The sequence below is a fragment of the Orbicella franksi genome, unplaced genomic scaffold (genome assembly GCF_964199315.1).
Source record: "Orbicella franksi unplaced genomic scaffold, jaOrbFran1.1 SCAFFOLD_787, whole genome shotgun sequence".
Taxonomy (NCBI): Eukaryota; Metazoa; Cnidaria; class Anthozoa; order Scleractinia; family Merulinidae; genus Orbicella; species Orbicella franksi.
In genome coordinates, this window is record NW_027670949.1 from 1 (window position 1) to 12,431 (window position 12,431).

The window sequence follows — 12,431 nt, forward strand, 5'->3', positions numbered from 1 at the left end:
GGTTTGAGTTGTTTCTTTCGTCTACGACCACACCACAGGGAACGTACCGGTTCTCGTCCGATCACCGAAGTCAAGTCCTGTTGGGCGGCGTCAGTACCTGGCTGGGTGACCACCTGGGAATACGCCGTGTTGTAGACTTTTGGACCCATTTTGGGACTGGACTCTTCAGAGAAGATTTCCATACGCCTCCACATCATTGATCCCTCTGTTTTCAAAATGTTGTCTTTTTTTTTTTGGAATTATTTTTCCAGCAAGTTGACAGCATATTAGAAGATTTTCTTGTTTGATTACAGCACTGCAACACTGAGCAGCACACTGGAGGCAATCTCTTGAATGTGGCTTTGATGACTGACCATTGGAGAATCGCCCTTTTGTGATTTGAAGTCTTAGCTGGCTTTGGAATCTCTGGGTTAAGTAGCCGAGACGTAATTGGAAATTCATCACAACAGCAATTAAAGGCCTTCCTTCTAAGAGACTTAAAAGAGAGTCCAAGCAATTGGGCAAGGTTTGAGTTGTTTCTTTCGTCTACGACCACACCACAGGGAACGTACCGGTTCTCGTCCGATCACCGAAGTCAAGTCCTGTTGGGCGGCGTCAGTACCTGGCTGGGTGACCACCTGGGAATACGCCGTGTTGTAGACTTTTGGACCCATTTTGGGACTGGACTCTTCAGAGAAGATTTCCATACGCCTCCACATCATTGATCCCTCTGTTTTCAAAATGTTGTCTTTTTTTTTTTGGAATTATTTTTCCAGCAAGTTGACAGCATATTAGAAGATTTTCTTGTTTGATTACAGCACTGCAACACTGAGCAGCACACTGGAGGCAATCTCTTGAATGTGGCTTTGATGACTGACCATTGGAGAATCGCCCTTTTGTGATTTGAAGTCTTAGCTGGCTTTGGAATCTCTGGGTTAAGTAGCCGAGACGTAATTGGAAATTCATCACAACAGCAATTAAAGGCCTTCCTTCTAAGAGACTTAAAAGAGAGTCCAAGCAATTGGGCAAGGTTTGAGTTGTTTCTTTCGTCTACGACCACACCACAGGGAACGTACCGGTTCTCGTCCGATCACCGAAGTCAAGTCCTGTTGGGCGGCGTCAGTACCTGGCTGGGTGACCACCTGGGAATACGCCGTGTTGTAGACTTTTGGACCCATTTTGGGACTGGACTCTTCAGAGAAGATTTCCATACGCCTCCACATCATTGATCCCTCTGTTTTCAAAATGTTGTCTTTTTTTTTTTGGAATTATTTTTCCAGCAAGTTGACAGCATATTAGAAGATTTTCTTGTTTGATTACAGCACTGCAACACTGAGCAGCACACTGGAGGCAATCTCTTGAATGTGGCTTTGATGACTGACCATTGGAGAATCGCCCTTTTGTGATTTGAAGTCTTAGCTGGCTTTGGAATCTCTGGGTTAAGTAGCCGAGACGTAATTGGAAATTCATCACAACAGCAATTAAAGGCCTTCCTTCTAAGAGACTTAAAAGAGAGTCCAAGCAATTGGGCAAGGTTTGAGTTGTTTCTTTCGTCTACGACCACACCACAGGGAACGTACCGGTTCTCGTCCGATCACCGAAGTCAAGTCCTGTTGGGCGGCGTCAGTACCTGGCTGGGTGACCACCTGGGAATACGCCGTGTTGTAGACTTTTGGACCCATTTTGGGACTGGACTCTTCAGAGAAGATTTCCATACGCCTCCACATCATTGATCCCTCTGTTTTCAAAATGTTGTCTTTTTTTTTTTGGAATTATTTTTCCAGCAAGTTGACAGCATATTAGAAGATTTTCTTGTTTGATTACAGCACTGCAACACTGAGCAGCACACTGGAGGCAATCTCTTGAATGTGGCTTTGATGACTGACCATTGGAGAATCGCCCTTTTGTGATTTGAAGTCTTAGCTGGCTTTGGAATCTCTGGGTTAAGTAGCCGAGACGTAATTGGAAATTCATCACAACAGCAATTAAAGGCCTTCCTTCTAAGAGACTTAAAAGAGAGTCCAAGCAATTGGGCAAGGTTTGAGTTGTTTCTTTCGTCTACGACCACACCACAGGGAACGTACCGGTTCTCGTCCGATCACCGAAGTCAAGTCCTGTTGGGCGGCGTCAGTACCTGGCTGGGTGACCACCTGGGAATACGCCGTGTTGTAGACTTTTGGACCCATTTTGGGACTGGACTCTTCAGAGAAGATTTCCATACGCCTCCACATCATTGATCCCTCTGTTTTCAAAATGTTGTCTTTTTTTTTTTGGAATTATTTTTCCAGCAAGTTGACAGCATATTAGAAGATTTTCTTGTTTGATTACAGCACTGCAACACTGAGCAGCACACTGGAGGCAATCTCTTGAATGTGGCTTTGATGACTGACCATTGGAGAATCGCCCTTTTGTGATTTGAAGTCTTAGCTGGCTTTGGAATCTCTGGGTTAAGTAGCCGAGACGTAATTGGAAATTCATCACAACAGCAATTAAAGGCCTTCCTTCTAAGAGACTTAAAAGAGAGTCCAAGCAATTGGGCAAGGTTTGAGTTGTTTCTTTCGTCTACGACCACACCACAGGGAACGTACCGGTTCTCGTCCGATCACCGAAGTCAAGTCCTGTTGGGCGGCGTCAGTACCTGGCTGGGTGACCACCTGGGAATACGCCGTGTTGTAGACTTTTGGACCCATTTTGGGACTGGACTCTTCAGAGAAGATTTCCATACGCCTCCACATCATTGATCCCTCTGTTTTCAAAATGTTGTCTTTTTTTTTTTGGAATTATTTTTCCAGCAAGTTGACAGCATATTAGAAGATTTTCTTGTTTGATTACAGCACTGCAACACTGAGCAGCACACTGGAGGCAATCTCTTGAATGTGGCTTTGATGACTGACCATTGGAGAATCGCCCTTTTGTGATTTGAAGTCTTAGCTGGCTTTGGAATCTCTGGGTTAAGTAGCCGAGACGTAATTGGAAATTCATCACAACAGCAATTAAAGGCCTTCCTTCTAAGAGACTTAAAAGAGAGTCCAAGCAATTGGGCAAGGTTTGAGTTGTTTCTTTCGTCTACGACCACACCACAGGGAACGTACCGGTTCTCGTCCGATCACCGAAGTCAAGTCCTGTTGGGCGGCGTCAGTACCTGGCTGGGTGACCACCTGGGAATACGCCGTGTTGTAGACTTTTGGACCCATTTTGGGACTGGACTCTTCAGAGAAGATTTCCATACGCCTCCACATCATTGATCCCTCTGTTTTCAAAATGTTGTCTTTTTTTTTTTGGAATTATTTTTCCAGCAAGTTGACAGCATATTAGAAGATTTTCTTGTTTGATTACAGCACTGCAACACTGAGCAGCACACTGGAGGCAATCTCTTGAATGTGGCTTTGATGACTGACCATTGGAGAATCGCCCTTTTGTGATTTGAAGTCTTAGCTGGCTTTGGAATCTCTGGGTTAAGTAGCCGAGACGTAATTGGAAATTCATCACAACAGCAATTAAAGGCCTTCCTTCTAAGAGACTTAAAAGAGAGTCCAAGCAATTGGGCAAGGTTTGAGTTGTTTCTTTCGTCTACGACCACACCACAGGGAACGTACCGGTTCTCGTCCGATCACCGAAGTCAAGTCCTGTTGGGCGGCGTCAGTACCTGGCTGGGTGACCACCTGGGAATACGCCGTGTTGTAGACTTTTGGACCCATTTTGGGACTGGACTCTTCAGAGAAGATTTCCATACGCCTCCACATCATTGATCCCTCTGTTTTCAAAATGTTGTCTTTTTTTTTTTGGAATTATTTTTCCAGCAAGTTGACAGCATATTAGAAGATTTTCTTGTTTGATTACAGCACTGCAACACTGAGCAGCACACTGGAGGCAATCTCTTGAATGTGGCTTTGATGACTGACCATTGGAGAATGCCCTTTTGTGATTTGAAGTCTTAGCTGGCTTTGGAATCTCTGGGTTAAGTAGCCGAGACGTAATTGGAAATTCATCACAACAGCAATTAAAGGCCTTCCTTCTAAGAGACTTAAAAGAGAGTCCAAGCAATTGGGCAAGGTTTGAGTTGTTTCTTTCGTCTACGACCACACCACAGGGAACGTACCGGTTCTCGTCCGATCACCGAAGTCAAGTCCTGTTGGGCGGCGTCAGTACCTGGCTGGGTGACCACCTGGGAATACGCCGTGTTGTAGACTTTTGGACCCATTTTGGGACTGGACTCTTCAGAGAAGATTTCCATACGCCTCCACATCATTGATCCCTCTGTTTTCAAAATGTTGTCTTTTTTTTTTTGGAATTATTTTTCCAGCAAGTTGACAGCATATTAGAAGATTTTCTTGTTTGATTACAGCACTGCAACACTGAGCAGCACACTGGAGGCAATCTCTTGAATGTGGCTTTGATGACTGACCATTGGAGAATCGCCCTTTTGTGATTTGAAGTCTTAGCTGGCTTTGGAATCTCTGGGTTAAGTAGCCGAGACGTAATTGGAAATTCATCACAACAGCAATTAAAGGCCTTCCTTCTAAGAGACTTAAAAGAGAGTCCAAGCAATTGGGCAAGGTTTGAGTTGTTTCTTTCGTCTACGACCACACCACAGGGAACGTACCGGTTCTCGTCCGATCACCGAAGTCAAGTCCTGTTGGGCGGCGTCAGTACCTGGCTGGGTGACCACCTGGGAATACGCCGTGTTGTAGACTTTTGGACCCATTTTGGGACTGGACTCTTCAGAGAAGATTTCCATACGCCTCCACATCATTGATCCCTCTGTTTTCAAAATGTTGTCTTTTTTTTTTTGGAATTATTTTTCCAGCAAGTTGACAGCATATTAGAAGATTTTCTTGTTTGATTACAGCACTGCAACACTGAGCAGCACACTGGAGGCAATCTCTTGAATGTGGCTTTGATGACTGACCATTGGAGAATCGCCCTTTTGTGATTTGAAGTCTTAGCTGGCTTTGGAATCTCTGGGTTAAGTAGCCGAGACGTAATTGGAAATTCATCACAACAGCAATTAAAGGCCTTCCTTCTAAGAGACTTAAAAGAGAGTCCAAGCAATTGGGCAAGGTTTGAGTTGTTTCTTTCGTCTACGACCACACCACAGGGAACGTACCGGTTCTCGTCCGATCACCGAAGTCAAGTCCTGTTGGGCGGCGTCAGTACCTGGCTGGGTGACCACCTGGGAATACGCCGTGTTGTAGACTTTTGGACCCATTTTGGGACTGGACTCTTCAGAGAAGATTTCCATACGCCTCCACATCATTGATCCCTCTGTTTTCAAAATGTTGTCTTTTTTTTTTTGGAATTATTTTTCCAGCAAGTTGACAGCATATTAGAAGATTTTCTTGTTTGATTACAGCACTGCAACACTGAGCAGCACACTGGAGGCAATCTCTTGAATGTGGCTTTGATGACTGACCATTGGAGAATCGCCCTTTTGTGATTTGAAGTCTTAGCTGGCTTTGGAATCTCTGGGTTAAGTAGCCGAGACGTAATTGGAAATTCATCACAACAGCAATTAAAGGCCTTCCTTCTAAGAGACTTAAAAGAGAGTCCAAGCAATTGGGCAAGGTTTGAGTTGTTTCTTTCGTCTACGACCACACCACAGGGAACGTACCGGTTCTCGTCCGATCACCGAAGTCAAGTCCTGTTGGGCGGCGTCAGTACCTGGCTGGGTGACCACCTGGGAATACGCCGTGTTGTAGACTTTTGGACCCATTTTGGGACTGGACTCTTCAGAGAAGATTTCCATACGCCTCCACATCATTGATCCCTCTGTTTTCAAAATGTTGTCTTTTTTTTTTTGGAATTATTTTTCCAGCAAGTTGACAGCATATTAGAAGATTTTCTTGTTTGATTACAGCACTGCAACACTGAGCAGCACACTGGAGGCAATCTCTTGAATGTGGCTTTGATGACTGACCATTGGAGAATCGCCCTTTTGTGATTTGAAGTCTTAGCTGGCTTTGGAATCTCTGGGTTAAGTAGCCGAGACGTAATTGGAAATTCATCACAACAGCAATTAAAGGCCTTCCTTCTAAGAGACTTAAAAGAGAGTCCAAGCAATTGGGCAAGGTTTGAGTTGTTTCTTTCGTCTACGACCACACCACAGGGAACGTACCGGTTCTCGTCCGATCACCGAAGTCAAGTCCTGTTGGGCGGCGTCAGTACCTGGCTGGGTGACCACCTGGGAATACGCCGTGTTGTAGACTTTTGGACCCATTTTGGGACTGGACTCTTCAGAGAAGATTTCCATACGCCTCCACATCATTGATCCCTCTGTTTTCAAAATGTTGTCTTTTTTTTTTTGGAATTATTTTTCCAGCAAGTTGACAGCATATTAGAAGATTTTCTTGTTTGATTACAGCACTGCAACACTGAGCAGCACACTGGAGGCAATCTCTTGAATGTGGCTTTGATGACTGACCATTGGAGAATCGCCCTTTTGTGATTTGAAGTCTTAGCTGGCTTTGGAATCTCTGGGTTAAGTAGCCGAGACGTAATTGGAAATTCATCACAACAGCAATTAAAGGCCTTCCTTCTAAGAGACTTAAAAGAGAGTCCAAGCAATTGGGCAAGGTTTGAGTTGTTTCTTTCGTCTACGACCACACCACAGGGAACGTACCGGTTCTCGTCCGATCACCGAAGTCAAGTCCTGTTGGGCGGCGTCAGTACCTGGCTGGGTGACCACCTGGGAATACGCCGTGTTGTAGACTTTTGGACCCATTTTGGGACTGGACTCTTCAGAGAAGATTTCCATACGCCTCCACATCATTGATCCCTCTGTTTTCAAAATGTTGTCTTTTTTTTTTTGGAATTATTTTTCCAGCAAGTTGACAGCATATTAGAAGATTTTCTTGTTTGATTACAGCACTGCAACACTGAGCAGCACACTGGAGGCAATCTCTTGAATGTGGCTTTGATGACTGACCATTGGAGAATCGCCCTTTTGTGATTTGAAGTCTTAGCTGGCTTTGGAATCTCTGGGTTAAGTAGCCGAGACGTAATTGGAAATTCATCACAACAGCAATTAAAGGCCTTCCTTCTAAGAGACTTAAAAGAGAGTCCAAGCAATTGGGCAAGGTTTGAGTTGTTTCTTTCGTCTACGACCACACCACAGGGAACGTACCGGTTCTCGTCCGATCACCGAAGTCAAGTCCTGTTGGGCGGCGTCAGTACCTGGCTGGGTGACCACCTGGGAATACGCCGTGTTGTAGACTTTTGGACCCATTTTGGGACTGGACTCTTCAGAGAAGATTTCCATACGCCTCCACATCATTGATCCCTCTGTTTTCAAAATGTTGTCTTTTTTTTTTTGGAATTATTTTTCCAGCAAGTTGACAGCATATTAGAAGATTTTCTTGTTTGATTACAGCACTGCAACACTGAGCAGCACACTGGAGGCAATCTCTTGAATGTGGCTTTGATGACTGACTATTGGAGAATCGCCCTTTTGTGATTTGAAGTCTTAGCTGGCTTTGGAATCTCTGGGTTAAGTAGCCGAGACGTAATTGGAAATTCATCACAACAGCAATTAAAGGCCTTCCTTCTAAGAGACTTAAAAGAGAGTCCAAGCAATTGGGCAAGGTTTGAGTTGTTTCTTTCGTCTACGACCACACCACAGGGAACGTACCGGTTCTCGTCCGATCACCGAAGTCAAGTCCTGTTGGGCGGCGTCAGTACCTGGCTGGGTGACCACCTGGGAATACGCCGTGTTGTAGACTTTTGGACCCATTTTGGGACTGGACTCTTCAGAGAAGATTTCCATACGCCTCCACATCATTGATCCCTCTGTTTTCAAAATGTTGTCTTTTTTTTTTTGGAATTATTTTTCCAGCAAGTTGACAGCATATTAGAAGATTTTCTTGTTTGATTACAGCACTGCAACACTGAGCAGCACACTGGAGGCAATCTCTTGAATGTGGCTTTGATGACTGACCATTGGAGAATCGCCCTTTTGTGATTTGAAGTCTTAGCTGGCTTTGGAATCTCTGGGTTAAGTAGCCGAGACGTAATTGGAAATTCATCACAACAGCAATTAAAGGCCTTCCTTCTAAGAGACTTAAAAGAGAGTCCAAGCAATTGGGCAAGGTTTGAGTTGTTTCTTTCGTCTACGACCACACCACAGGGAACGTACCGGTTCTCGTCCGATCACCGAAGTCAAGTCCTGTTGGGCGGCGTCAGTACCTGGCTGGGTGACCACCTGGGAATACGCCGTGTTGTAGACTTTTGGACCCATTTTGGGACTGGACTCTTCAGAGAAGATTTCCATACGCCTCCACATCATTGATCCCTCTGTTTTCAAAATGTTGTCTTTTTTTTTTTGGAATTATTTTTCCAGCAAGTTGACAGCATATTAGAAGATTTTCTTGTTTGATTACAGCACTGCAACACTGAGCAGCACACTGGAGGCAATCTCTTGAATGTGGCTTTGATGACTGACCATTGGAGAATCGCCCTTTTGTGATTTGAAGTCTTAGCTGGCTTTGGAATCTCTGGGTTAAGTAGCCGAGACGTAATTGGAAATTCATCACAACAGCAATTAAAGGCCTTCCTTCTAAGAGACTTAAAAGAGAGTCCAAGCAATTGGGCAAGGTTTGAGTTGTTTCTTTCGTCTACGACCACACCACAGGGAACGTACCGGTTCTCGTCCGATCACCGAAGTCAAGTCCTGTTGGGCGGCGTCAGTACCTGGCTGGGTGACCACCTGGGAATACGCCGTGTTGTAGACTTTTGGACCCATTTTGGGACTGGACTCTTCAGAGAAGATTTCCATACGCCTCCACATCATTGATCCCTCTGTTTTCAAAATGTTGTCTTTTTTTTTTTGGAATTATTTTTCCAGCAAGTTGACAGCATATTAGAAGATTTTCTTGTTTGATTACAGCACTGCAACACTGAGCAGCACACTGGAGGCAATCTCTTGAATGTGGCTTTGATGACTGACCATTGGAGAATCGCCCTTTTGTGATTTGAAGTCTTAGCTGGCTTTGGAATCTCTGGGTTAAGTAGCCGAGACGTAATTGGAAATTCATCACAACAGCAATTAAAGGCCTTCCTTCTAAGAGACTTAAAAGAGAGTCCAAGCAATTGGGCAAGGTTTGAGTTGTTTCTTTCGTCTACGACCACACCACAGGGAACGTACCGGTTCTCGTCCGATCACCGAAGTCAAGTCCTGTTGGGCGGCGTCAGTACCTGGCTGGGTGACCACCTGGGAATACGCCGTGTTGTAGACTTTTGGACCCATTTTGGGACTGGACTCTTCAGAGAAGATTTCCATACGCCTCCACATCATTGATCCCTCTGTTTTCAAAATGTTGTCTTTTTTTTTTTGGAATTATTTTTCCAGCAAGTTGACAGCATATTAGAAGATTTTCTTGTTTGATTACAGCACTGCAACACTGAGCAGCACACTGGAGGCAATCTCTTGAATGTGGCTTTGATGACTGACCATTGGAGAATCGCCCTTTTGTGATTTGAAGTCTTAGCTGGCTTTGGAATCTCTGGGTTAAGTAGCCGAGACGTAATTGGAAATTCATCACAACAGCAATTAAAGGCCTTCCTTCTAAGAGACTTAAAAGAGAGTCCAAGCAATTGGGCAAGGTTTGAGTTGTTTCTTTCGTCTACGACCACACCACAGGGAACGTACCGGTTCTCGTCCGATCACCGAAGTCAAGTCCTGTTGGGCGGCGTCAGTACCTGGCTGGGTGACCACCTGGGAATACGCCGTGTTGTAGACTTTTGGACCCATTTTGGGACTGGACTCTTCAGAGAAGATTTCCATACGCCTCCACATCATTGATCCCTCTGTTTTCAAAATGTTGTCTTTTTTTTTTTGGAATTATTTTTCCAGCAAGTTGACAGCATATTAGAAGATTTTCTTGTTTGATTACAGCACTGCAACACTGAGCAGCACACTGGAGGCAATCTCTTGAATGTGGCTTTGATGACTGACCATTGGAGAATCGCCCTTTTGTGATTTGAAGTCTTAGCTGGCTTTGGAATCTCTGGGTTAAGTAGCCGAGACGTAATTGGAAATTCATCACAACAGCAATTAAAGGCCTTCCTTCTAAGAGACTTAAAAGAGAGTCCAAGCAATTGGGCAAGGTTTGAGTTGTTTCTTTCGTCTACGACCACACCACAGGGAACGTACCGGTTCTCGTCCGATCACCGAAGTCAAGTCCTGTTGGGCGGCGTCAGTACCTGGCTGGGTGACCACCTGGGAATACGCCGTGTTGTAGACTTTTGGACCCATTTTGGGACTGGACTCTTCAGAGAAGATTTCCATACGCCTCCACATCATTGATCCCTCTGTTTTCAAAATGTTGTCTTTTTTTTTTTGGAATTATTTTTCCAGCAAGTTGACAGCATATTAGAAGATTTTCTTGTTTGATTACAGCACTGCAACACTGAGCAGCACACTGGAGGCAATCTCTTGAATGTGGCTTTGATGACTGACCATTGGAGAATCGCCCTTTTGTGATTTGAAGTCTTAGCTGGCTTTGGAATCTCTGGGTTAAGTAGCCGAGACGTAATTGGAAATTCATCACAACAGCAATTAAAGGCCTTCCTTCTAAGAGACTTAAAAGAGAGTCCAAGCAATTGGGCAAGGTTTGAGTTGTTTCTTTCGTCTACGACCACACCACAGGGAACGTACCGGTTCTCGTCCGATCACCGAAGTCAAGTCCTGTTGGGCGGCGTCAGTACCTGGCTGGGTGACCACCTGGGAATACGCCGTGTTGTAGACTTTTGGACCCATTTTGGGACTGGACTCTTCAGAGAAGATTTCCATACGCCTCCACATCATTGATCCCTCTGTTTTCAAAATGTTGTCTTTTTTTTTTTGGAATTATTTTTCCAGCAAGTTGACAGCATATTAGAAGATTTTCTTGTTTGATTACAGCACTGCAACACTGAGCAGCACACTGGAGGCAATCTCTTGAATGTGGCTTTGATGACTGACCATTGGAGAATCGCCCTTTTGTGATTTGAAGTCTTAGCTGGCTTTGGAATCTCTGGGTTAAGTAGCCGAGACGTAATTGGAAATTCATCACAACAGCAATTAAAGGCCTTCCTTCTAAGAGACTTAAAAGAGAGTCCAAGCAATTGGGCAAGGTTTGAGTTGTTTCTTTCGTCTACGACCACACCACAGGGAACGTACCGGTTCTCGTCCGATCACCGAAGTCAAGTCCTGTTGGGCGGCGTCAGTACCTGGCTGGGTGACCACCTGGGAATACGCCGTGTTGTAGACTTTTGGACCCATTTTGGGACTGGACTCTTCAGAGAAGATTTCCATACGCCTCCACATCATTGATCCCTCTGTTTTCAAAATGTTGTCTTTTTTTTTTTGGAATTATTTTTCCAGCAAGTTGACAGCATATTAGAAGATTTTCTTGTTTGATTACAGCACTGCAACACTGAGCAGCACACTGGAGGCAATCTCTTGAATGTGGCTTTGATGACTGACCATTGGAGAATCGCCCTTTTGTGATTTGAAGTCTTAGCTGGCTTTGGAATCTCTGGGTTAAGTAGCCGAGACGTAATTGGAAATTCATCACAACAGCAATTAAAGGCCTTCCTTCTAAGAGACTTAAAAGAGAGTCCAAGCAATTGGGCAAGGTTTGAGTTGTTTCTTTCGTCTACGACCACACCACAGGGAACGTACCGGTTCTCGTCCGATCACCGAAGTCAAGTCCTGTTGGGCGGCGTCAGTACCTGGCTGGGTGACCACCTGGGAATACGCCGTGTTGTAGACTTTTGGACCCATTTTGGGACTGGACTCTTCAGAGAAGATTTCCATACGCCTCCACATCATTGATCCCTCTGTTTTCAAAATGTTGTCTTTTTTTTTTTGGAATTATTTTTCCAGCAAGTTGACAGCATATTAGAAGATTTTCTTGTTTGATTACAGCACTGCAACACTGAGCAGCACACTGGAGGCAATCTCTTGAATGTGGCTTTGATGACTGACCATTGGAGAATCGCCCTTTTGTGATTTGAAGTCTTAGCTGGCTTTGGAATCTCTGGGTTAAGTAGCCGAGACGTAATTGGAAATTCATCACAACAGCAATTAAAGGCCTTCCTTCTAAGAGACTTAAAAGAGAGTCCAAGCAATTGGGCAAGGTTTGAGTTGTTTCTTTCGTCTACGACCACACCACAGGGAACGTACCGGTTCTCGTCCGATCACCGAAGTCAAGTCCTGTTGGGCGGCGTCAGTACCTGGCTGGGTGACCACCTGGGAATACGCCGTGTTGTAGACTTTTGGACCCATTTTGGGACTGGACTCTTCAGAGAAGATTTCCATACGCCTCCACATCATTGATCCCTCTGTTTTCAAAATGTTGTCTTTTTTTTTTTGGAATTATTTTTCCAGCAAGTTGACAGCATATTAGAAGATTTTCTTGTTTGATTACAGCACTGCAACACTGAGCAGCACACTGGAGGCAATCTCTTGAATG

General features: G+C 44.7%; 25 non-coding genes across 25 annotated transcripts; all 25 read left to right on the plus strand.

The window, feature by feature from the left end:
* Positions 1-19: 19 nt before the first annotated feature.
* Positions 20-138, plus strand: LOC145476354 (5S ribosomal RNA). The gene has a single exon (XR_014047027.1). It is a non-coding gene; the product is annotated as a 5S ribosomal RNA (ribosomal RNA).
* Positions 139-523: 385 nt separating this feature from the next.
* On the plus strand, positions 524-642 carry LOC145476365 (5S ribosomal RNA). Its single transcript, XR_014047038.1, has one exon. It is a non-coding gene; the product is annotated as a 5S ribosomal RNA (ribosomal RNA).
* A 385-nt stretch (positions 643-1,027) lies between these two features.
* On the plus strand, positions 1,028-1,146 carry LOC145476377 (5S ribosomal RNA). The gene has a single exon (XR_014047049.1). It is a non-coding gene; the product is annotated as a 5S ribosomal RNA (ribosomal RNA).
* A 385-nt stretch (positions 1,147-1,531) lies between these two features.
* Positions 1,532-1,650, plus strand: LOC145476378 (5S ribosomal RNA). The gene has a single exon (XR_014047050.1). It is a non-coding gene; the product is annotated as a 5S ribosomal RNA (ribosomal RNA).
* A 385-nt stretch (positions 1,651-2,035) lies between these two features.
* LOC145476379 (5S ribosomal RNA) lies at positions 2,036-2,154 on the plus strand. The gene has a single exon (XR_014047051.1). It is a non-coding gene; the product is annotated as a 5S ribosomal RNA (ribosomal RNA).
* Positions 2,155-2,539: 385 nt separating this feature from the next.
* On the plus strand, positions 2,540-2,658 carry LOC145476355 (5S ribosomal RNA). The gene has a single exon (XR_014047028.1). It is a non-coding gene; the product is annotated as a 5S ribosomal RNA (ribosomal RNA).
* Positions 2,659-3,043: 385 nt separating this feature from the next.
* Positions 3,044-3,162, plus strand: LOC145476356 (5S ribosomal RNA). Its single transcript, XR_014047029.1, has one exon. It is a non-coding gene; the product is annotated as a 5S ribosomal RNA (ribosomal RNA).
* A 385-nt stretch (positions 3,163-3,547) lies between these two features.
* Positions 3,548-3,666, plus strand: LOC145476357 (5S ribosomal RNA). The gene has a single exon (XR_014047030.1). It is a non-coding gene; the product is annotated as a 5S ribosomal RNA (ribosomal RNA).
* Positions 3,667-4,050: 384 nt separating this feature from the next.
* LOC145476358 (5S ribosomal RNA) lies at positions 4,051-4,169 on the plus strand. Its single transcript, XR_014047031.1, has one exon. It is a non-coding gene; the product is annotated as a 5S ribosomal RNA (ribosomal RNA).
* Positions 4,170-4,554: 385 nt separating this feature from the next.
* On the plus strand, positions 4,555-4,673 carry LOC145476359 (5S ribosomal RNA). Its single transcript, XR_014047032.1, has one exon. It is a non-coding gene; the product is annotated as a 5S ribosomal RNA (ribosomal RNA).
* A 385-nt stretch (positions 4,674-5,058) lies between these two features.
* On the plus strand, positions 5,059-5,177 carry LOC145476360 (5S ribosomal RNA). The gene has a single exon (XR_014047033.1). It is a non-coding gene; the product is annotated as a 5S ribosomal RNA (ribosomal RNA).
* A 385-nt stretch (positions 5,178-5,562) lies between these two features.
* On the plus strand, positions 5,563-5,681 carry LOC145476361 (5S ribosomal RNA). Its single transcript, XR_014047034.1, has one exon. It is a non-coding gene; the product is annotated as a 5S ribosomal RNA (ribosomal RNA).
* Positions 5,682-6,066: 385 nt separating this feature from the next.
* Positions 6,067-6,185, plus strand: LOC145476362 (5S ribosomal RNA). Its single transcript, XR_014047035.1, has one exon. It is a non-coding gene; the product is annotated as a 5S ribosomal RNA (ribosomal RNA).
* Positions 6,186-6,570: 385 nt separating this feature from the next.
* LOC145476363 (5S ribosomal RNA) lies at positions 6,571-6,689 on the plus strand. The gene has a single exon (XR_014047036.1). It is a non-coding gene; the product is annotated as a 5S ribosomal RNA (ribosomal RNA).
* A 385-nt stretch (positions 6,690-7,074) lies between these two features.
* LOC145476364 (5S ribosomal RNA) lies at positions 7,075-7,193 on the plus strand. The gene has a single exon (XR_014047037.1). It is a non-coding gene; the product is annotated as a 5S ribosomal RNA (ribosomal RNA).
* Positions 7,194-7,578: 385 nt separating this feature from the next.
* Positions 7,579-7,697, plus strand: LOC145476366 (5S ribosomal RNA). Its single transcript, XR_014047039.1, has one exon. It is a non-coding gene; the product is annotated as a 5S ribosomal RNA (ribosomal RNA).
* Positions 7,698-8,082: 385 nt separating this feature from the next.
* Positions 8,083-8,201, plus strand: LOC145476367 (5S ribosomal RNA). The gene has a single exon (XR_014047040.1). It is a non-coding gene; the product is annotated as a 5S ribosomal RNA (ribosomal RNA).
* A 385-nt stretch (positions 8,202-8,586) lies between these two features.
* On the plus strand, positions 8,587-8,705 carry LOC145476368 (5S ribosomal RNA). Its single transcript, XR_014047041.1, has one exon. It is a non-coding gene; the product is annotated as a 5S ribosomal RNA (ribosomal RNA).
* A 385-nt stretch (positions 8,706-9,090) lies between these two features.
* On the plus strand, positions 9,091-9,209 carry LOC145476369 (5S ribosomal RNA). Its single transcript, XR_014047042.1, has one exon. It is a non-coding gene; the product is annotated as a 5S ribosomal RNA (ribosomal RNA).
* Positions 9,210-9,594: 385 nt separating this feature from the next.
* On the plus strand, positions 9,595-9,713 carry LOC145476370 (5S ribosomal RNA). Its single transcript, XR_014047043.1, has one exon. It is a non-coding gene; the product is annotated as a 5S ribosomal RNA (ribosomal RNA).
* Positions 9,714-10,098: 385 nt separating this feature from the next.
* Positions 10,099-10,217, plus strand: LOC145476371 (5S ribosomal RNA). The gene has a single exon (XR_014047044.1). It is a non-coding gene; the product is annotated as a 5S ribosomal RNA (ribosomal RNA).
* A 385-nt stretch (positions 10,218-10,602) lies between these two features.
* On the plus strand, positions 10,603-10,721 carry LOC145476372 (5S ribosomal RNA). The gene has a single exon (XR_014047045.1). It is a non-coding gene; the product is annotated as a 5S ribosomal RNA (ribosomal RNA).
* Positions 10,722-11,106: 385 nt separating this feature from the next.
* Positions 11,107-11,225, plus strand: LOC145476373 (5S ribosomal RNA). Its single transcript, XR_014047046.1, has one exon. It is a non-coding gene; the product is annotated as a 5S ribosomal RNA (ribosomal RNA).
* A 385-nt stretch (positions 11,226-11,610) lies between these two features.
* LOC145476374 (5S ribosomal RNA) lies at positions 11,611-11,729 on the plus strand. The gene has a single exon (XR_014047047.1). It is a non-coding gene; the product is annotated as a 5S ribosomal RNA (ribosomal RNA).
* A 385-nt stretch (positions 11,730-12,114) lies between these two features.
* LOC145476375 (5S ribosomal RNA) lies at positions 12,115-12,233 on the plus strand. The gene has a single exon (XR_014047048.1). It is a non-coding gene; the product is annotated as a 5S ribosomal RNA (ribosomal RNA).
* Positions 12,234-12,431: the final 198 nt, after the last annotated feature.